This window comes from Leptinotarsa decemlineata, unplaced genomic scaffold (assembly GCF_025532065.1).
Source record: "Leptinotarsa decemlineata unplaced genomic scaffold, Ldec_3_MD MMD2_tig00026307_RagTag_RagTag, whole genome shotgun sequence".
Lineage (NCBI taxonomy): Eukaryota > Metazoa > Arthropoda > Insecta > Coleoptera > Chrysomelidae > Leptinotarsa > Leptinotarsa decemlineata.
The window spans coordinates 95,928-117,148 of record NW_027412681.1 but is presented as its reverse complement, the minus strand read 5'-3'; the positions used below and the strand labels follow the sequence as shown (position 1 = coordinate 117,148).

Here is a 21,221-nt window from a genome sequence, read left to right as displayed (position 1 = left end):
ATGACCACTTGGAAATCGAAACACGTGTCGAGGTGTTAAAAATAACGATTTGGTGTTGGGAAAAAACTCCCGTAATATTCATTACTACACCAAAGGTTCCAAACAGTGCATCACAAATAGCTTCTTAGGTATTAGATGCGCACTAAAAAAGGATTTTCGAATATTCCAGCTGGGGTTCCCCCTGTGGGGGTAAAAGGGGCGCGTTTACATATGAAAAGTACTTTTTCAACACTGTTACTCCGTACTGGTAAGTCCCGGGAAGCTGAAATTTTGTATATACGTGCTTCTTGGGTCTTAGATGCACACTACGAAAGGATTTTCAAATAGTTCAAGTGGGGCTTCTCCGTGAGGGTAAAAAGGGCGCGTTTACATATGAAAATTACCTTTTCATCACTGGTACTTCGTAATGGTAAGTCCTGGGAAACTGAAATTTGGTATATAGCTTCTTAGGTCTTAGATGCGAACTAAAAAAGAATTTTCAAATATTCCAACTGGGGTTCCCCCGATGGGGTAAAGAGGACGCGTTTACATATGAAAAGTACTTTTTCAACACTGTTACTCCGTACTGGTAAGTCCCGGGAAGCTGAAATTTGGTATATACGTGCTCTTAGGTCTTAGATGCGCACTAAGATTTTCAAATATTCCAAGTGAGGCTCCCTCCGTGGGGGACCCCACTTGGAATGAAAAGTTTCAAATACAGAGATATTTTAGCACAGTACCAAATAACTTGAACGATATGAAGTGAAAAACCAGACACCATCTATTTTCTATATTAAAAATTATAATCAAATAGAGTAACAAATGCTTCTCATCAAATATCCAACTAATCAATACAATCTGGATAAACGTAACATTTCTATCTATAACATATAGTTTTCTTGAACAATACAGGAATAATGCACAGCTAATAACAAAGTATAACGAACCTGATTAACATAACTAATTAAAGAATATGCAAAAAAATACAGGAATGAAATTGAAACGATAGAATTGTCATTGAACTCAACGTAAAAATTGGCTGAAAGGATAGTGAAAATTCGGGTACTTCTGGGACCACCCACGTATATATTGTTCAAAAAATGTAAATAATTCTGTCCCCGTTTCGAAAGGTTTCTGATTTTGAATAATATTTAAAAAAAGCTGGAAGAAAACATCAAAATCGCAGCTGTTTCTGACGCTACTGATTTGTTCAATTCCAAAATAAACCAGTGAAAATGAATCAATTAACATAAACTATTGGCAATCAAATTAAATCAGTCAAAACGATAACGAATTATCGAAAATGAAAATAAATTCGTGACAATGAAAATAATAATGAAATTGAATCAGTATATGAACGATAATTAATCCAATACAAATCAGTCATTGAAACTCCTATTCATTTTGATTAGTGCCGGGTGAAAGTCGCAGTGTTCTTGGCTCTGAAAGAGCACCTCGCACCTCGCACCTGTAACTCTCCCCTTCAATCTTCGGGCACTTGCCGTCCCTGTTCATCGGTGTCCTTGGTCATCGCCTCCCCGCGATGCTTTATCACCGCCCCGCGATGCTTCATCACGTGCTTTGCCAGATAACCAAATCACAAAACATCCAAAAATACTATTTCGTTTTCATGTTGGCATTCAGAAATGTTGAAAAGGGAAACATGTTCTATTGAAAAGAGAAACATATATCGAAATCTTTAAACGATACATCTACACCTATCGGATGAAATACGAAAATTTGAGACACGAAACGATACGAACTACTACTTAGAATTCCTACTGTCGTCTAAAACGATACGAAAGCTATCTTAGATTCCACTGCTGATCTTCCGTCACAGCAGAAACTTGGCTCCCGTCAGAGTTCAAACTGGGCTCAAATCACAGTTGAAACACGACTCCTGCAAAAGTTGAAACTGGTCTTTTTCCTCAGTTGAAACTGAGCTCCCGTCAAAATTGAAACGTCATCCTTCACAGTCGAAACTTGGCTCCTGTGACAGTTGAAACTTAGATCACATCACAGTTTAAACTCGGCTCTGGTCACCGATCTACCATATTTTGGGGAGAATTATTCCTGACATTTATTTTGTTGTATATCATTTCACAATGATTTTGATTTCATTTTATTCAATGACTTCAATCTCGGTTTCCTGACTTTAGACTTTGAATAACATGGGATCATTATCGATTATGAAAGTAATTATGATTTTTTGTGGGTTTTGTAAAATTACGTCCGAGTTCAGACAAAATAACTTATGAAAAGTAAAGCTTCAGTCTCATACAAGTAAAAGAAGAGAATCAACATAGATGTACTTCTGTTGTATGTATGTAGTTCAATTATGAACTATTCAAAATTTATAAAGTATATAGTCATGTGAACCCATTTACATTGATCTGGTATCAAAATAGATTAAGAAAAAAATTTAAATGAGCTATTACATGCATATGACCTATTGGACCTCCTTTGCCATCTATCTGTGAAGGTGTGAACTATATAACCTCGACATAAAAACATTCCATAGGCACAAAAATTTCTACATTTCCATTGGATCTTCATTCCAGTAAGTTCTGCTAGTCAACTCTAGGTGGCGACCGCGTAAACTTTTCTATCAACGAATCTTATTTTAAAATTCAATAACATTGTCAACTTGATATCTATCTGTTCCAGAAATGAACGATAATACAAGCCATTGAATAGCATATCATTTTGTAAACGAATCAATTAGAATACTTGATAGGAATACTCGGTTTCTACAATGACTCTTCTGTACTAAAAAAATTCAAGGGTTAGGAGAGGGAGTTGCGTCACAGTATAGTTTCATAATGATACCCAATGCTTTGAGTAACGTAATCGGATGTAATTTCCAAAAACAAAATCATGGAAAGAAAAAAATTGATTTGGCATCTTTTTTGCCATCTGTTTGTGAGGGTACGAACTATGTAACCCCGACAATAAAACATTCCATAGCCAGAAAAATTTCTACATTTCTATTGGATCTCTATTCCAATAAGTTCAGCTAGTGAACACTAGGTGGCGTCCGCGTGAACTTCACTTTCAACAAAGTAAAATTTAGACTAGATAGAGAGAGATCATAGCTCCCAGGGTAGGCCGCCAGCTTTTTAACAGTGAAGAAGGGCGTGGATAAGATGGAGGGTAGAGCGCCACCCGCTTGATCAACCCTGGAGCTTATATAGCATACAAAACAAAAACGGGAAATTTACTCTAAACGGTAACCGATCGAATCAAACTCGAGTCCAGTTAAAATATTCATAATTCCTTTCCCTAACATCTACACCTTTCTCAGTTGATTCCAAATTTGTTAACAAATCCCTTGATTTATCTGTCAGTTTATAAATTTTATTCAACCGTTATTATAGGACTCCCCCTATAATACTGGCAGGGAGCCTTGAGCTCCTGAGGCCTCAAAGTTTCAAATGTGAGAAGATTTCACTTTTCTAATTGTAAACAATACTAAAATGTTCATAAGATATAAATTATATTACACCTATAGCACAAATGTTTCAATTCTAAGGGGACTTTAATGAACCCAAGGAAAAAAGGAGGAAGTCTCTTCAATACTTATTGAGACGTCGCTGTTTTGAAGTTATACTTTACCTTAGACATAGCCATATCGCCAGCTTACAGTAGGTCGAGAGAATGAATTCATCTACATAGGCATAAAAGCATATATCCTACACTAATATTCTTCCCCTTTTGGGCAGGTTTGAAGAACATAAACCAACCGTCAACATCAAAGACTATGCCCCAGAGAGATGATGTGGAACCACCACATAAGAGACACACAAAATGGACTTCCACAATGAATGTTATTCTGAATGCAGCTCAAAGCCCCCAAAACGAGGAAGAAAAATAATATATATGAAAAATATTCCGTACAGAGAAGCTATAGGACGTCTCATGTTTTTAGCGGTTGTCACTCGTCCAGATATATCATTCTCAGTGAGCAGAGTTAGCAGATATTTGGAAAATCCAGGAAAGCAGCACTGGGAAGCAGTCAAACGTATTTTCAGATACCTAAAGGGTACTAAAAGTTATGGAATTCTATACAATGGTGGGAGCAACGAATATTTAAAAGCGTATTCAGATGCAGATTTTGCAGGAGACGACATTGATACTAGATATTCAACAACTGGCTATGTTACTTTATTATCAGGTTGTCCAGTTACATGGACATCTCAACGACAAAAGTGTTGCAACATCCACGACAGAATCTGAATATATTGCAGCTTGGGATGCCGCACAAGAAATAATATGGTTGAGAAGGTTGCTTAAAGAAATTGATGTTGACGTTTCGAATCCAACGGAACTTTTTGTTGATAATAGAAGTGCTATAAACTTGATGAGCTATAATGATCATCACAAACGAAAAAAATATCACTGTTGTTTACACCCAATCAGAAAACCAGTCGGCTGATATTTTAACCAAACCCTTACCACGAGAAAAATTTTCAAGAAATCGACAAGGTCTGTGGGTAACGTCTTCGAAGTGAACAAAGAGTGGGAGTGTTGAAGTAATCCATGTTCACTTCATTTCGATTGATCTTGTTGTTTTTATGATTCCTTGGAAATCGTTGTTGATTGAACGAGTTTTAATGTCATTGTTAATACATAAAATGTATCGTTTGTATATTCATGATTAAAACCTGGTTCAGTAGAGTTTACAGTTCGATTTCCTACAAATTACAACAGGTAATACTGCTGGACAATTCTATCTCTAACCCACATTCCTTCTACAGCAAATTGTCCTCTCCATTTCTCCATGAAAGCCATTTTCAATACATTCCTTTCCCGAATATTCTGAGGGAATACTATACATTCTGCCTGCACCCATCACTTCAACTATTCGAATCGATACTTCATGTATTGCTCGATGAACTGCAGTTCGACTCAAACTGCAAAAAAGTTTCCTCACCAACACCCCTTTATAGCTATATCGCCAGCTTACAGTAGGTCGAGAGAATGAATTCATCTACATAGGCATAAAAGCATATATCCTACACTAATATTCTTCCCCTTTTGGGCAGGTTTGAAGAACATTGAGATAATAGATCAAGCATCAAAAATCTAGTCTCTGATAAGTTATTTGTCCCTATCTTAATAACTGAGCTTATATGTGTGTGTCTCCCTCAAGGTGGCTTGCAGAACAAGAATGGTTTTAGAGTAACAAACTTAGGTCTGCAGTGCTCTGTCCGTACAACAATTGTGATCGGTACAACAGCGGTTAACTACTAACTACTGCTACTACTGTATTAGGCATTCATGCAAGGATGTCTAGTCTTATAGCAATACTAACACGAGGAAGCGGTATTCAGATGAAAGAAAGCCTAAAATGAAACGATTCATATTAGATGGAAACGGTTCACTGGAAGTGATGTCCGGGACGATACGTCTGGAGTCTGGACAGAATGATCAAGCTCATTCTCTGAATATATGAGTTGTCTCGTTGATAAATATCAACTCGCCTGTAGTGTCGTGTGGCCTATAGGTTTACTTTTGTCCCAAGAAGCCAAAATTCAAATCAGTAAGATTCTGTTCTCCATAAGCAATCGAATCCAACAAGTGAGTTGAATGTTTTACCAGCATCCAAATGCCAAGAATAAAATTTTCCTATTCTTATAAAAGACGATCATACTTGGTTAATCCGAAAAATCGAGAAGTTTAGACATAAACTCGAAAATTAGCAAATGGCTACCAAAAGTATCACAACAAATTTTGAATCTCGGCGGCAAGACATTCACGGAACCGTGTTCCGTCAGAGCACGGAATCCTTAAAGGGATTCGAATATGCGTTCGAATATAATTAATGCGTTCGAATATATCCTTGTATAGTTGTTTGTCAGTGAATGAGAACTAAACGAATGACGAGGTATTAAAATATCCCAAAACTTTCAAGGAAGTATTCATTTCAGGTTTAAATAGTCGTCGACCTCAAAACAGAATAAATGACAAAATGAAACCGTAACACCGTATAGGATGAAACTGCAGTAACGTTAGTTACAAATAAAAGCGGTAAAAACATAAAGAGTTTCATGATTTCCTACCGCGTAGTGACGGCTACATCCACCAATTTATTAATGATTCAATATCCATCTCTTTCAGGAATAAACGATGATACGAGCCAGTGAATAGCATATCATTTGGGACCCGTCAGCACCCGCCACAGTTGAAACACGACTCCTGCAACAGTTCAAACTGGTCTTTTTCCTCAGTTGAAACTGAGCTCCCGTCAAAATTGAAACCCGTCATCCTTCACAGTCGAAACTTGGCTCCTGAGACAGTTGAAACTTAGATCACATCACAGTTTAAACTCGGCTCTGGTCACCGATCTACCACATTTTGGGGAGAATTACTGGAATATTTAATTACAGAATTATTACAATGTGTTAAAACAACGATAAAAATAAAATAAATACAACAATAAAAATCAATTGGCGCTCCGGGGCGACTTCATTGATTCCAGTGGCGCATTTGCTTTTTCAGCTGCAAGAAAACCCGGAAAAACCTGCAGCACCACATCATCTGAGAATTATTCCTGACATTTATTTTGTTGTATATCATTTCACAATGATTTTGATTTCATTTAATTCAATGACTTCAATCTCGATTTTCTGACTTTAGACTTTGAATAAGATGGGATCATTATCGATTATGAAAGTAATCATGATTTTTTGTGGGTTTTGTAAAATTACGTCCGAGTTCAGACGAAATAACTTTATGAAAAGTAAAGCTTCAGTCTCATACAAGTAAAACAAGAGAATCAACATAGATGTACTTCTGTTGTATGTATGTAGTTCAATCATGAACTATTCAAAATTTATAAAGTATATAGTCATGTGAACCCATTTACATTGATCTGGTATCAAAATAGATTAAGAAAAAAATTAAAATGAGCTATTTTATATTACATGCATATGACCTATTGGACCTCCTTTGCCATCTATCTGTGAAGGCGTGAACTATATAACCTCGACATGAAAACATTCCATTGGCACAAAAATTTCTACATTTCCATTGGATCTTCATTCCAGTAAGTTCTGCTAGTCAACTCTAGGTGGCGTCCGCGTAAACTTTTCTATCAACGAATCTTATTTTAAAATTCAATAACATTGTCAACTTGATATCTATCTGTTTCAGAAATGAACGATAATACGAGCCGTTAAATAGCATATCATCTTGTAAACGAACCAATTAGAATACTCGATAGGAATACTCGATTTCTACAATGACTCTTCTGTACTAAAAAAATTCAAGGGTTAGGAGAGGGAGTTGCGTCACAGTATAGTTTCATAATGATACCCAATGCTTTGAGTAATGTAATCGGATGTAATTTCCAAAAACGAAATCACGGAAAGAAAAAAATTGATTTGGCACCTTTTTTGCCATCTGTTTGTGAGGGTACGAACTATGTAACCCCGACAATGAAACATTTCATAGCCAGAAAAATTTCTACATTTCTATTGGATCCGTATTCCAATAAGTTCAGCTAGTGAACACTAGGTGGCGTCCGCGTGAACTTCACTTTCAACAAAGTAAAATTTAGACTAGATAGATAGAGATTAGAAGGTAAACCAAAGTCCCAAATACTTGGATTTTTTATAACTTATTAGAGCTTTCGTTTTTAGTCTTGGTCAGATCTTGAATATTCATTAAAAAAAAAAGGTGCTGCAATGTGAGCTTCATTATCTCGCACTGGGGGTGGACTTGATGATGTGAAACCACCAAGTGAACTAGAACTGAAAATATTGGAGATTTATTAGGAGAAAACTTCGTGGTATTGAATAATCCAGAATGTGGTGGTGTACCTATATCCCTTGAACCAGAGTCCTGCGAAAATAGTCTTGATGAACCGTCAATATCGAAGACATCTTCAACATCAAAGACTATGCCCCAGAGAGATGATGTGGAACCACCACATAAGAGACACAAAATGGACTCCCACAATGAATGTTATTCTGAATGCAGCTCAAAGCCCCCAAAATGAGGAAGAAAAAGAATATATGAAAAATATTCCCTACAGAGAAGCTATGGGACGTCTCATGTTTTTAGCGGTTGTCACTCGTCCAGATATATCATTCTCAGTGAGCAGAGTTAGCAGATATTCGGAAAATCCAGAAAAGCAGCACTGGGAAGCAGTCAAACGTATTTTCAGATACCTAAAGGGTACTAAAAGTTATGGAATTCTATACAATGGTGGGAGCAATGAATGTTTGAAAGCGTATTCAGATGCAGATTTTGCAGGAGACATTGATACTAGATATTCAACAACTGTGGCTATGTTACTTTATTATCAGGTTGTCCAGTTACATGGACATCTCAACGACAAAAGTGTTGCAACATCCACGACAGAATCTGAATATATTGCAGCTTGGGATGCCGCACAAGAAATAATATGGTTGAGAAGGTTGCTTAAAGAAATTGATGTTGACGTTTCAAATCCAACGGAACTTTTTGTTGATAATAGAAGTGCTATAAACTTGGTGAGCAATAATGATCATCACAAACGAACAAAACACAAAGATGTCAAGTATCATTACATAAGACATCATGTTCAAGAAAAAAATATCACTGTTGTTTACACCCAATCAGAAAACCAGTCGGCAGATATTTTAACCAAACCCTTACCACGAGAAAAATTTTCAAGAAATCGACAAGGTCTGTGGGTAACGTCTTCGAAGTGAACAAAGAGTGGGAGTGTTGAAGTAATCCATGTTCACTTCATTTTGATTGATCTTGTTGTTTTTATGATTCCTTGGAAATCGTTGTTGATTGAATGAGTTAATGTCATTGTCAATACATAAAATGTATCGTTTGTATATTCATGATTAAAACCTGGTTCAGTAGAGTTTACAGTTCGATTTCCTACAAATTACAACAGGTAATACTGCTGGACAATTCTATCTCTAACCATCATTCCTTCTACAGCAAATTGTCCTCTCCATTTCTCCGTGAAAGCCATTTTCAATACATTCCGTTCCCGAATATTCTGAGGGAATACTATACATTCTGCACCCATCACTTCAACTATTCGAATTGATACTTCATGTATTGCTCGATGAACTGCAGTTCGACTCAAACTGCAAAAAAGTTTCCTCACCAACACCCCTTTATAGCTATATCGCCTGCTTACAGTAGGTTGAGAGAATGAATTCATCTACATAGGCATAAAAGCATATATCCTACACTAATATTCTTCCCCTTTTGGGCAGGTTTGAAGAACATAAATCTTTGTTGAGATAATAGATCAAGCATCAAAAATCTAGTCTCTGATAAGTTATTTGTCCCTATCTTAATAACTAAGCTTATATGTGTGTGTCTCCCTCAAGGTGGCTTGCAGAACAAGAATGGTTTTAGAGTTCCAAACTTAGGTCTGCAGTGCTCTGTCCCTACAACAATTGTGATCGGGTCAACAGCGGGTAACTACTGACTACTGCTACTACTGTATTAGGCATTCATGCAAGGATGTCTAGTCTTATAGCAATACTAACACGAGGAAGCGGTATTCAGATGAAAGAAAGCCTAAAATGAAACAATTCATATTAGATGGAAACGGTTCACTGGAAGTGATGTCCAGGACGATACGTCTGGACAGAATGATCAAGCTCGTTCTCTGAATATATGAGTTGTCTCGTTGATAAATATCAACTCGCCTTTAGTGTCGTGTGGCCTAGAGGTTTACTTTTGTCACAAGAAGCCAAAATTCAAATCAGTAACATTCTGTTCTCCATAAGCAATTGAATCCAACAAGTGAGTTGAATGTTTTACCAGCATCCAAATGGCAAGAATAAAAATTTCCTATTCTTATAAAAGATGATCATACTTGGTTAATCCGAAAAATCGAGAAGTTTAGACATAAATTCGAAAATTAGCAAATGGCTACCAAAAGTATCACAACAAATTTTGAATCTCGGCGGCAAGACATTCATGGAACCAAAGTCGTCAATTCACCGTTCCGTGTTCCGTCAGAGCACAGAATCCTACAAGGGATTCGAATATGTGTTCGAATATAATTAATGCGTTCGAATATATCCTTGTATAGTTGTTTGTCAGTGAATGAGAACTAAACGAATGACGAGGTATTAAAATATCCCAAAACTTTCAAGGAAGTATTCATTTCAGGTTTAAATAGTCGTCGACCTCAAAACAGAACAAATGACAAAATGAAAGCGTAACACCGTATAGGATGAAACTGCAGTAACGTTAGTTACAAATAAAAGCGGTAAAAACATAAAACATTTCATTTCTCTCTTCTTCATTATGATTTCCTACCACGTAGTAACGGCTACATCCACCAATTTAATAATGATTCAATATCCATCTCTTTCAGGATTAAACGATGATACGAGCCAGTGAATAGGATATCATTTAGGACCCGTCAGCACCCGTCACAGTTGAAAGTCAGCTCCGTTCACAGTTGAAACTCAGCACCCGCCACAGTTGAAACTTAGCTCCCTTCACAGTTGATACTCAGCTCTCTCATCAGTTGAAATCCAACTCCTGTGTCAGTTGGAACTTGGCTCCCATCACAGTTGGAACTGGCTTCACGTCACAGTTGAAACTGGCTTCACGTCACAGTTGAAACTTTGCTCTCATCACAGTTGGAATTCAGCTCGCATCACAGCTGTAACCTGGCTCCCTCCACCGATTTACCATATTTGGAAAAAACACTCACGAAATCCATTTTGTGTACATCATTCACAATGATTTTTCCTTTTCATTTTTGGTCTAAATTCTGAGTTCGGTCAGAATTTCTTCATAAAAACTGAGACTTTATTCTCATTCAAGTGAAGATTGATGAGTAAAGACGATAACAACGATCATTATCATTATTTTGATGGAATAGCATTACTGCTAATTTTCTCTTTACTTGAAAACAAATTTTACAAACGAATATTAAAAAATGTCGTTCAAAGTAAGAGAGGCCCATTGGCAAATTATGTTAGAGGCCATGGAGAAGCACTATTTCCTGCATACAGGGAAATTTGTTGGTCCTCGAGGAAAGGATCTGTATAAAAAACATTGGGATGAATTGGCTCATAATCTGAATGCTCATGTGTAGCAAAATCTACTGAAAAATGGCAGAAGGTAAACCAAAGTCCCAAATACTTGGATTTTTTATAACTTATTAGAGCTTTCGTTTTTAGTCTTGGTCAGATCTTGAATATTCATTAAAAAAAAAAGGTGCTGCAATGTGAGCTTCATTATCTCGCACTGGGGGTGGACTTGATGATGTGAAACCACCAAGTGAACTAGAACTGAAAATATTGGAGATTTATTAGGAGAAAACTTCGTGGTATTAAATAATCCAGAATGTGGTGGTGTACCTATATCCCTTGAACCAGAGTCCTGCGAAAATAGTCTTGATGAACCGTCAATATCGAAGACATCTTCAACATCAAAGACTATGCCCCAGAGAGATGATGTGGAACCACCACATAAGAGACACAAAATGGACTTTCACAATGAATGTTATTCTGAATGCAGCTCAAAGCCCCCAAAATGAGGAAGAAAAAGAATATATGAAAAATATTCCGTACAGAGAAGCTATAGGACGTCTCATGTTTTTAGCGGTTGTCACTCGTCCAGATATATCATTCTCAGTGAGCAGAGTTAGCAGATATTCGGAAAATCCAGAAAAGCAGCACTGGGAAGCAGTGAAACGTATTTTCAGATACCTAAAGGGTACTAAAAGTTATGGAATTCTATACAATGGTGGGAGCAATGAATGTTTGAAAGCGTATTCAGATGCAGATTTTGCAGGAGACATTGATACTAGATATTCAACAACTGTGGCTATGTTACTTTATTATCAGGTTGTCCAGTTACATGGACATCTCAACGACAAAAGTGTTGCAACATCCACGACAGAATCTGAATATATTGCAGCTTGGGATGCCGCACAAGAAATAATATGGTTGAGAAGGTTGCTTAAAGAAATTGATGTTGACGTTTCAAATCCAACGGAACTTTTTGTTGATAATAGAAGTGCTATAAACTTGGTGAGCAATAATGATCATCACAAACGAACAAAACACATAGATGTCAAGTATCATTACATAAGACATCATGTTCAAGAAAAAAATATCACTGTTGTTTACACCCAATCAGAAAACCAGTCGGCAGATATTTTAACCAAACCCTTACCACGAGAAAAATTTTCAAGAAATCGACAAGGTCTGTGGGTAACGTCTTCGAAGTGAACAAAGAGTGGGAGTGTTGAAGTAATCCATGTTCACTTCATTTTGATTGATCTTGTTGTTTTTATGATTCCTTGGAAATCGTTGTTGATTGAATGAGTTAATGTCATTGTCAATACATAAAATGTATCGTTTATATATTCATGATTAAAACCTGGTTCAGTAGAGTTTACAGTTCGATTTCCTACAAATTACAACAGGTAATACTGCTGGACAATTCTATCTCTAACCCTCATTCCTTCTACAGCAAATTGTCCTCTCCATTTCTCCATGAAAGCCATTTTCAATACATTCCTTTCCCGAATATTCTGAGGGAATACTATACATTCTGCACCCATCACTACAACTATTCGAATTGATACTTCATGTATTGCTCGATGAACTGCAGTTCGACTCAAACTGCAAAAAAGTTTCCTCACCAACACCTCTTTATAGCTATATCGCCTGCTTACAGTAGGTTGAGAGAATGAATTCATCTACATAGGCATAAAAGCATATATCCTACACTAATATTCTTCCCTTTTTGGGCAGGTTTGAAGAACATAAATCTTTGTTGAGATAATAGATCAAGCATCAAAAATCTAGTCTCTGATAAGTTATTTGTCCCTATCTTAATAACTGAGCTTATATGTGTGTGTCTCCCTCAAGGTGGCTTGCAGAACAAGAATGGTTTTAGAGTTCCAAACTTAGGTCTGCAGTGCTCTGTCCATACAACAATTGTGATCGGTTCAACAGCGGGTAACTACTGACTACTGCTACTACTGTATCAGGCATTCATGCAAGGGTGTCTAGTCTTATAGCAATACTAACACGAGGAAGCGGTATTCAGATAAAAGAAGGCCTAAAATGAAACAATTCATATTAGATGGAAACGGTTCACTGGAAGTGATGTCCAGGACGATACGTCTGGACAGAATGATCAAGCTCGTTCTCTGAATATATGAGTTGTCTCGTTGATAAATATCAACTCGCCTTTAGTGTCGTGTGGCCTAGAGGTTTACTTTTGTCCCAAGAAGCCAAAATTCAAATCAGTAACATTCTGTTCTCCATAAGCAATTGAATCCAACAAGTGAGTTGAATGTTTTACCAGCATCCAAATGCCAAGAATAAAAATTTCCTATTCTTATAAAAGATGATCATACTTGGTTAATCCGAAAAATCGAGAAGTTTAGACATAAATTCGAAAATTAGCAAATGGCTACCAAAAGTATCACAACAAATTTTGAATCTCGGCGGCAAGACATTCATGGAACCAAAGTCGTCAATTCACCGTTCCGTGTTCCGTCAGAGCACAGAATCCTAAAAGGGATTCGAATATGTGTTCGAATATAATTAATGCGTTCGAATATATCCTTGTATAGTTGTTTGTCAGTGAATGAGAACTAAACGAATGACGAGGTATTAAAATATTCCAAAACTTTCAAGGAAGTATTCATTTCAGGTTTTAATAGTCGTCGACCTCAAAACAGAACAAATGACAAAATGAAACCGTAACACCGTATAGGATGAAATTGCAGTAACGTTAGTTACAAATAAAAGCGGTAAAAACATAAAAAATTTCATTTCTCTCTTCTTCATTATGATTTCCTACCACGTAGTAACGGCTACATCCACCAATTTATTAATGATACAATATCCATCTCTTTCAGGAATAAACGATGATACGAGCCAGTGAATAGCATATCATTTAGGACCCGTCAGCACCCGTCACAGTTGAAACTTAGCCGTCTTCGAAGTGAACAAAGAGTGGGATTGTTGAAGTAATCCATGTTCACTTCATTTTGATTGATCTTGTTTTTATGATTCCTTGGAAATCGTTGTTGATTGAATGAGTTAATGTCATTGTTAATACATAAAATGTATCGTTTGTATATTCACGATTGAAACCTGGTTCAGTAGAGTTTACAGTTCGATTTCCTACAAATTACAACAGGTAATACTGCTGGACAATTCTATCTCTAACCCTCATTCCTTCTACAGTAAATTTTCCTCTCCATTTCTCCATGAAAGCCATTTTCAATACATTCCTTTTCCGAATATTCTGAGGGAATACTATATATTCTGCACCCATCACTTCAACTATTCGAATTGATACTTCATGTATTGCTCGATGAACTGCAGTTCGACTCAAACTGCAAAAAGTTTCCTCACCAACACCCCTTTGGTTAGTCCCTGTGGCATAGAAACGGAGAGCGCAAAATATCCTACTTTCTATTGTAATACCTCCTCTTATGCGAGGTTATCTCAAATGTGGGGTTAACACGGTTATCAATCGTCTCGTCGAATGTTTATTCAACAGATACAATTAAATAAATCTTTCAGGAAGATCGAATTGGAATCTATGTCTTCTTAATCGCCTTATAGGTGGATTATTCTGCATAATTCCTTGGTGAACTATGGGCAGCATAATTGTTGTTTATTTTTTTTTATTAACCAAATCACAAAACATCCAAAAATACTATTTCGTTTTCATGTTGGCATTTTGAAATGTTGAAAAGGGAAACATGTACTATTGAAAAGAGAAACGTATACCGAAATCTTTAAACGATACATCTACACCTATCGGATGAAATACGAAAATTTAAGACACGAAACGATACGAACTACTACTTAGAATTCCTACTGTCGTCTAAAACGATACGATAGCTATCTTAGATTCCATTGCTGATCTTCCGTCACAGCAGAAACTTGGCTCCCGTCAGAGTTCAAACTGGGCTCAAATCACAGTTGAAACACGACTCCTGCAAAAGTTGAAACTGGTCTTTTTCCTCAGTTGAAACTGAGCTCCCGTCAAAATTGAAACCCGTCATCTTTCACAGTCGAAACTTGGCTCCTGTGACAGTTGAAACTTAGATCACATCACAGTTTAAACTCGGCTCTGGTCACCGATCTACCATATTTTGGGGAGAATTATTCCTGACATTTATTTTGTTGTATATCATTTCACAATGATTTTGATTTCATTTTATTCAATGACTTCAATCTCGGTTTCCTGACTTTAGACTTTGAATAACATGGGATCATTATCGATTATGAAAGTAATTATGATTTTTTGTGGGTTTTGTAAAATTACGTCCGAGTTCAGACAAAATAACTTTATGAAAAGTAAAGCTTCAGTCTCATACAAGTAAAATAAGAGAATCAACATAGATGTACTTCTGTTGTATGTATGTAGTTCAATTATGAACTATTCAAAATTTATAAAGTATATAGTCATGTGAACCCATTTACATTGATCTGGTATCAAAAAAGATTAAGAAAAAAATTAAAATGAGCTATTTTATATTACATGCATATGACCTATTGGACCTCCTTTGCCATCTATCTGTAAAGGTGTGAACTATATAACCTCGACATAAAAACATTCCATAGGCACAAAAATTTCTACATTTCCATTGGATCTTCATTCCAGTAAGTTCTGCTAGTCAACTCTAGGTGGCGACCGCGTAAACTTTTCTATCAACGAATCTTATTTTAAAATTCAATAACATTGTCAACTTGATATCTATCTGTTTCAGAAATGAACGATAATACAAGCCATTGAATAGCATATCATTTTGTAAACGAACCAATTAGAATACTTGATAGGAATACTCGGTTTCTACAGTGACTCTTCTGTACTAAAAAAATTCAAGGGTTAGGAGAGGGAGTTGCGTCACAGTATAGTTTCATAATGATACACAATGCTTTGAGTAATGTAATCGGATGTAATTTCCAAAAACAAAATCATGGAAAGAAAAAAATTGATTTGGCACCTTTTTTGCCATCTGTTTGTGAGGGTACGAACTATGTAACCCCGACAATTCCATAGCCAGAAAAATTTCTACATTTCTATTGGATCTGTATTCCAATAAGTTCAGTTAGTGAACACTAAGTGGCGTCCGCGTGAACTTCACTTTCAACAAAGTAAAATTTAGACTAGATAGATAGAGATTAGAAGGTAAACCAAAGTCCCAAATACTTGGATTTTTTATAACTTATTAGAGCTTTCGTTTTTAGTCTTGGTCAGATCTTGAATATTCATTAAAAAAAAAGGTGCTGCAATGTGAGCTTCATTATCTCGCACTGGGGGTGGACTTGATGATGTGAAACCACCAAGTGAACTAGAACTGAAAATATTGGAGATTTATTAGGAGAAAACTTCGGGGTATTGAATAATCCAGAATGTGGTGGTGTACCTATATCCCTTGAACCAGAGTCCTGCGAAAATAGTCTTGATGAACCGTCAATATCGAAGACATCTTCAACATCAAAGACTATGCCCCAGAGAGATGATGTGGAACCACCACATAAGAGACACAAAATGGACTCCCACAATGAATGTTATTCTGTATGCAGCTCAAAGCCCCCAAAATGAGGAAGAAAAAGAATATATGAAAAATATTCCCTACAGAGAAGCTATGGGACGTCTCATGTTTTTAGCGGTTGTCACTCGTCCAGATATATCATTCTCAGTGAGCAGAGTTAGCAGATATTCGGAAAATCCAGAAAAGCAGCACTGGGAAGCAGTCAAACGTATTTTCAGATACCTAAAGGGTACTAAAAGTTATGGAATTCTATACAATGGTGGGAGCAATGAATGTTTGAAAGCGTATTCAGATGCAGATTTTGCAGGAGACATTGATACTAGATATTCAACAACTGTGGCTATGTTACTTTATTATCAGGTTGTCCAATTACATGGACATCTCAATGACAAAAGTGTTGCAACATCCACGACAGAATCTGAATATATTGCAGCTTGGGATGCCGCACAAGAAATAATATGGTTGAGAAGGTTGCTTAAAGAAATTGATGTTGACGTTTCAAATCCAAAGGAACTTTTTGTTGATAATAGAAGTGCTATAAACTTGGTGAGCAATAATGATCATCACAAACGAACAAAACACATAGATGTCAAGTATCATTACATAAGACATCATGTAATGATACTTGAAAAAAATATCACTGTTGTTTACACCCAATCAGAAAACCAGTCGGCAGATATTTTAACCAAACCCTTACCACGAGAAAAATTTTCAAGAAATCGACAAGGTCTGTGGGTAACGTCTTCGAAGTGAACAAAGAGTGGGAGTGTTGAAGTAATCCATGTTCACTTCATTTTGATTGATCTTGTTGTTTTTATGATTCCTTGGAAATCGTTGTTGATTGAATGAGTTAATGTCATTGTCAATACATAAAATGTATCGTTTGTATATTCATGATTAAAACCTGGTTCAGTAGAGTTTACAGTTCGATTTCCTACAAATTACAACAGGTAATACTGCTGGACAATTCTATCTCTAACCCTCATTCCTTCTACAGCAAATTGTCCTCTCCATTTCTCCATGAAAACCATTTTCAATACATTCCTTTCCCGAATATTCTGAGGGAATACTATACATTCTGCACCCATCACTACAACTATTCGAATTGATACTTCATGTATTGCTCGATGAACTGCAGTTCGACTCAAACTGCAAAAAAGTTTCCTCACCAACACCCCTTTATAGCTATATCGCCTGCTTACAGTAGGTTGAGAGAATGAATTCATCTACATAGGCATAAAAGCATATATCCTACACTAATATTCTTCCCCTTTTGGGCAGGTTTGAAGAACATAAATCTTTGTTGAGATAATAGATCAAGCATCAAAAATCTAGTCTCTGATAAGTTATTTGTCCCTATCTTAATAACTGAGCTTATATGTGTGTGTCTCCCTCAAGGTGGCTTGCAGAACAAGAATGGTTTTAGAGTTCCAAACTTAGGTCTGCAGTGCTCTGTCCGTACAACAATTGTGATCGGTTCAACAGCGGGTAACTACTGACTACTGCTACTACTGTATCAGGCATTCATGCAAGGGTGTCTAGTCTTATAGCAATACTAACACGAGGAAGCGGTATTCAGATAAAAGAAGGCCTAAAATGAAACAATTCATATTAGATGGAAACGGTTCACTGGAAGTGATGTCCAGGACGATACGTCTGGACAGAATGATCAAGCTCGTTCTCTGAATATATGAGTTGTCTCGTTGATAAATATCAACTCGCCTTTAGTGTCGTGTGGCCTAGAGGTTTACTTTTGTCCCAAGAAGCCAAAATTCAAATCAGTAACATTCTGTTCTCCATAAGCAATTGAATCCAACAAGTGAGTTGAATGTTTTACCAGCATCCAAATGCCAAGAATAAAAATTTCCTATTCTTATAAAAGATGATCATACTTGGTTAATCCGAAAAATCGAGAAGTTTAGACATAAATTCGAAAATTAGCAAATGGCTACCAAAAGTATCACAACAAATTTTGAATCTCGGCGGCAAGACATTCATGGAACCAAAGTCGTCAATTCACTGTTCCGTGTTCCGTCAGAGCACAGAATCCTAAAAAGGATTCGAATATGTGTTCGAATATAATTAATGCGTTCGAATATATCCTTGTATAGTTGTTTGTCAGTGAATGAGAACTAAACGAATGACGAGGTATTAAAATATCCCAAAACTTTCAAGGAAGTATTCATTTCAGGTTTAAATAGTCGTCGACCTCAAAACAGAACAAATGACAAAATGAAACCGTAACACCGTATAGGATGAAACTGCAGTAACGTTAGTTACAAATAAAAGCGGTAAAAACATAAAAAGTTTCATTTCTCTTTTCTTCATTATGATTTTCTACCACGTAGTAACGGCTACATCCACCAATTTATTAATGATTCAATATCCATCTCTTTCAGGAATAAAACGATGAAACGAGCCAATGAATAGCATATCATTTGGGACCCGTCAGCACCCGTCACAGTTGAAACTCAGCTTCGTTCACAGTTGAAACTCAGCACCCACCACAGTTGAAACTTAGCTCCCTTCACAGTTGATACTCAGCTCTCTCATCAGTTGAAAGTCAACTCCTGTGTCAGGTGGAATTTGGCTCCCATCACAGTTGGAACTGGCTTCACGTCACAGTTGAAACTTTGCTCTCATCACAGTTGGAATTCAGCTCGCGTCACAGCTGTAACCTGGCTCCCGCCACCGATTTACCATATTTGGAAAAATCACTCACGAAATCCATTTTGTGTACATCATTCACAATGATTTCTGCTTTCCTTTTCATTTTTGGTGATAACTTCAATCTCGGATTTATATTTTTTCGACATCGGCCTCTAGTTTCATAACTTCAAACTTTGAACAATTCGAGATCAATATCAATCACGAATATAATCAGGTTTTTTGGGTCATATGAGATAACGTCTAAATTCTGAGTTCGGTCAGAATTTCTTCATAAAAACTGAGACTTTGTTCTCATTCTAGTGAAGATTGATGAGTAAAGACGATAACGATATCAATATCATTATTTTGATGGAATAGCATTACTGCTAATTTTCTCTTTACTTGGAAACAAATTTTACAAACAAATTTTAAAAAATGTCGTTCAAAGTAAGAGCAAATTATGTTAGAGGCCATGAAGAAGCACTATTTCCTGGCTACAGGGAAATTTGTTGGTCCTCGAGGAAAGGATCTGTATAAAAAACATTGGGATGAATTGGCGCATAATCTGAATGCTCATATGTAGCAAAACCTACTGAAAAATGGCAGAAGGTAAACCAAAGTCCCAAATACTTGGATTTTTTATAACTCAAGTTAAGCTCTAATAATTATTAGAGCTTTCGTTTTTAGTCTTGGTCAGATCTTGAATTTTCATTAAAAAAAAAGGTGCTGCAATGAGAGCTTTCATTTTATTCAATGACTTCAATCTCGGTTTCCTGACTTTAGACTTTGAATAACATGGGATCATTATTGATTATGAAAGTAATTATGATTTTTTGTGGGTTTTGTAAAATTACGTCCGAGTTCAGACAAAATAACTTTATGAAAAGTAAAGCTTCAGTCTCATACAAGTAAAAGAAGAGAATCAACATAGATGTACTTCTGTTGTATGTAATGTGGATAAGTAAAGACGATAATTGTTATTGATCATTATTATTATTGCGATCAAATAGAATGTACGAGTTTTCACAAAAATTGAAATAGTATTGTCCTCAGTTATTTTTGAAATCACTTGAACCCCAGAGAATACAACACGATTCTAACTTGGAAATGATACTATCGAGAAACCGTTTTTTCCACTAATTATGCATAGGCTAACGTTTTGATTGACAGGTTTTTTCGTTACTTTTCTTAACCTGCTGTGTATAACAATAGAAAAAAAGAAAAAAAAACAATAGAAAAAAAAGAGAATCAATTCAGATGTACTTTTCTGTTGTATGTTATATCGATAAATTATGCATAGGCCAATGTTTTGATTGATCACTTTTTTTCGTTACTTTTCTTAACGTGCTGGGTATAAGTGTTAATTTGGCAAAAGTATTTATTTTCGATGCAGATTGACGGCATTTTCACATCAGCCGGTTTGATCATCACACTGAAGACTTCAGTAATCAGAATAACAATCTTGAGGAAGTGATTTAGATATGTGGAGTTCGGTGAGGTTGTGCCAGTTGAAACTTGGCTCCTGGAAGAAAGCACTTTTCTTTAGTGTGTGATCTTTCAAGTTTCTGTATGCGTTTTGAAAATTGATTGGGCGAACCTAGGAGTGATCGACAACTACATTATATAACTCCGATGTCAAAAAGTTGATTATTCGAGTGGATCTTGGTGCTGTAAAATTAAAGGAAAACAAAAAATTTTAAAATATAATTTTGGAAACAATGGCGGAACAATTATTGGCATGAATAATGCGTTATTTGGCAATGAAACTAGGCCTAGATAAACTAAATAGTGTTTGGAGTCAATAATATTATGTAAAACAATTTCCGAGTGTTTTCATTACAATCACATACATTTGCTGATTCATTTACGGGTTCTAAAGATAACTTTTGATTATTTTGGTCTAGTTTCAAATCTTGTCGAAAAACATGCATTGACACTTTTTCGATGATCCATTGAATTTACCTATTGATCCATTTGAAACGTTTCCATGTTTCTGTTGGTTGAAGCAACCCATCAAAAATTTTCTGTTGCATTCAAGAACTCGCCTCCTTTGTCTTCTGATACTTGTCAT

At 36.2% G+C, this 21,221-nt stretch overlaps 4 long non-coding RNA genes across 4 annotated transcripts; all 4 read left to right on the top strand.

Moving 5' to 3' along the window:
- Positions 1–3,052: 3,052 nt before the first annotated feature.
- On the top strand, positions 3,053–4,656 carry LOC141485069 (uncharacterized). Its single transcript, XR_012466995.1, has 2 exons — positions 3,053–3,623; positions 3,702–4,656. It is a non-coding gene; the product is annotated as an uncharacterized lncRNA (long non-coding RNA).
- A 2,846-nt stretch (positions 4,657–7,502) lies between these two features.
- Positions 7,503–8,845, top strand: LOC141485081 (uncharacterized). Its single transcript, XR_012467004.1, has 2 exons — positions 7,503–7,563; positions 7,623–8,845. It is a non-coding gene; the product is annotated as an uncharacterized lncRNA (long non-coding RNA).
- A 1,817-nt stretch (positions 8,846–10,662) lies between these two features.
- LOC141485110 (uncharacterized) lies at positions 10,663–12,359 on the top strand. The gene is made up of 2 exons (XR_012467011.1): positions 10,663–11,082; positions 11,142–12,359. It is a non-coding gene; the product is annotated as an uncharacterized lncRNA (long non-coding RNA).
- A 3,717-nt stretch (positions 12,360–16,076) lies between these two features.
- LOC141485106 (uncharacterized) lies at positions 16,077–17,421 on the top strand. The gene is made up of 2 exons (XR_012467010.1): positions 16,077–16,134; positions 16,194–17,421. It is a non-coding gene; the product is annotated as an uncharacterized lncRNA (long non-coding RNA).
- The last annotated feature ends 3,800 nt before the right edge of the window (positions 17,422–21,221 follow it).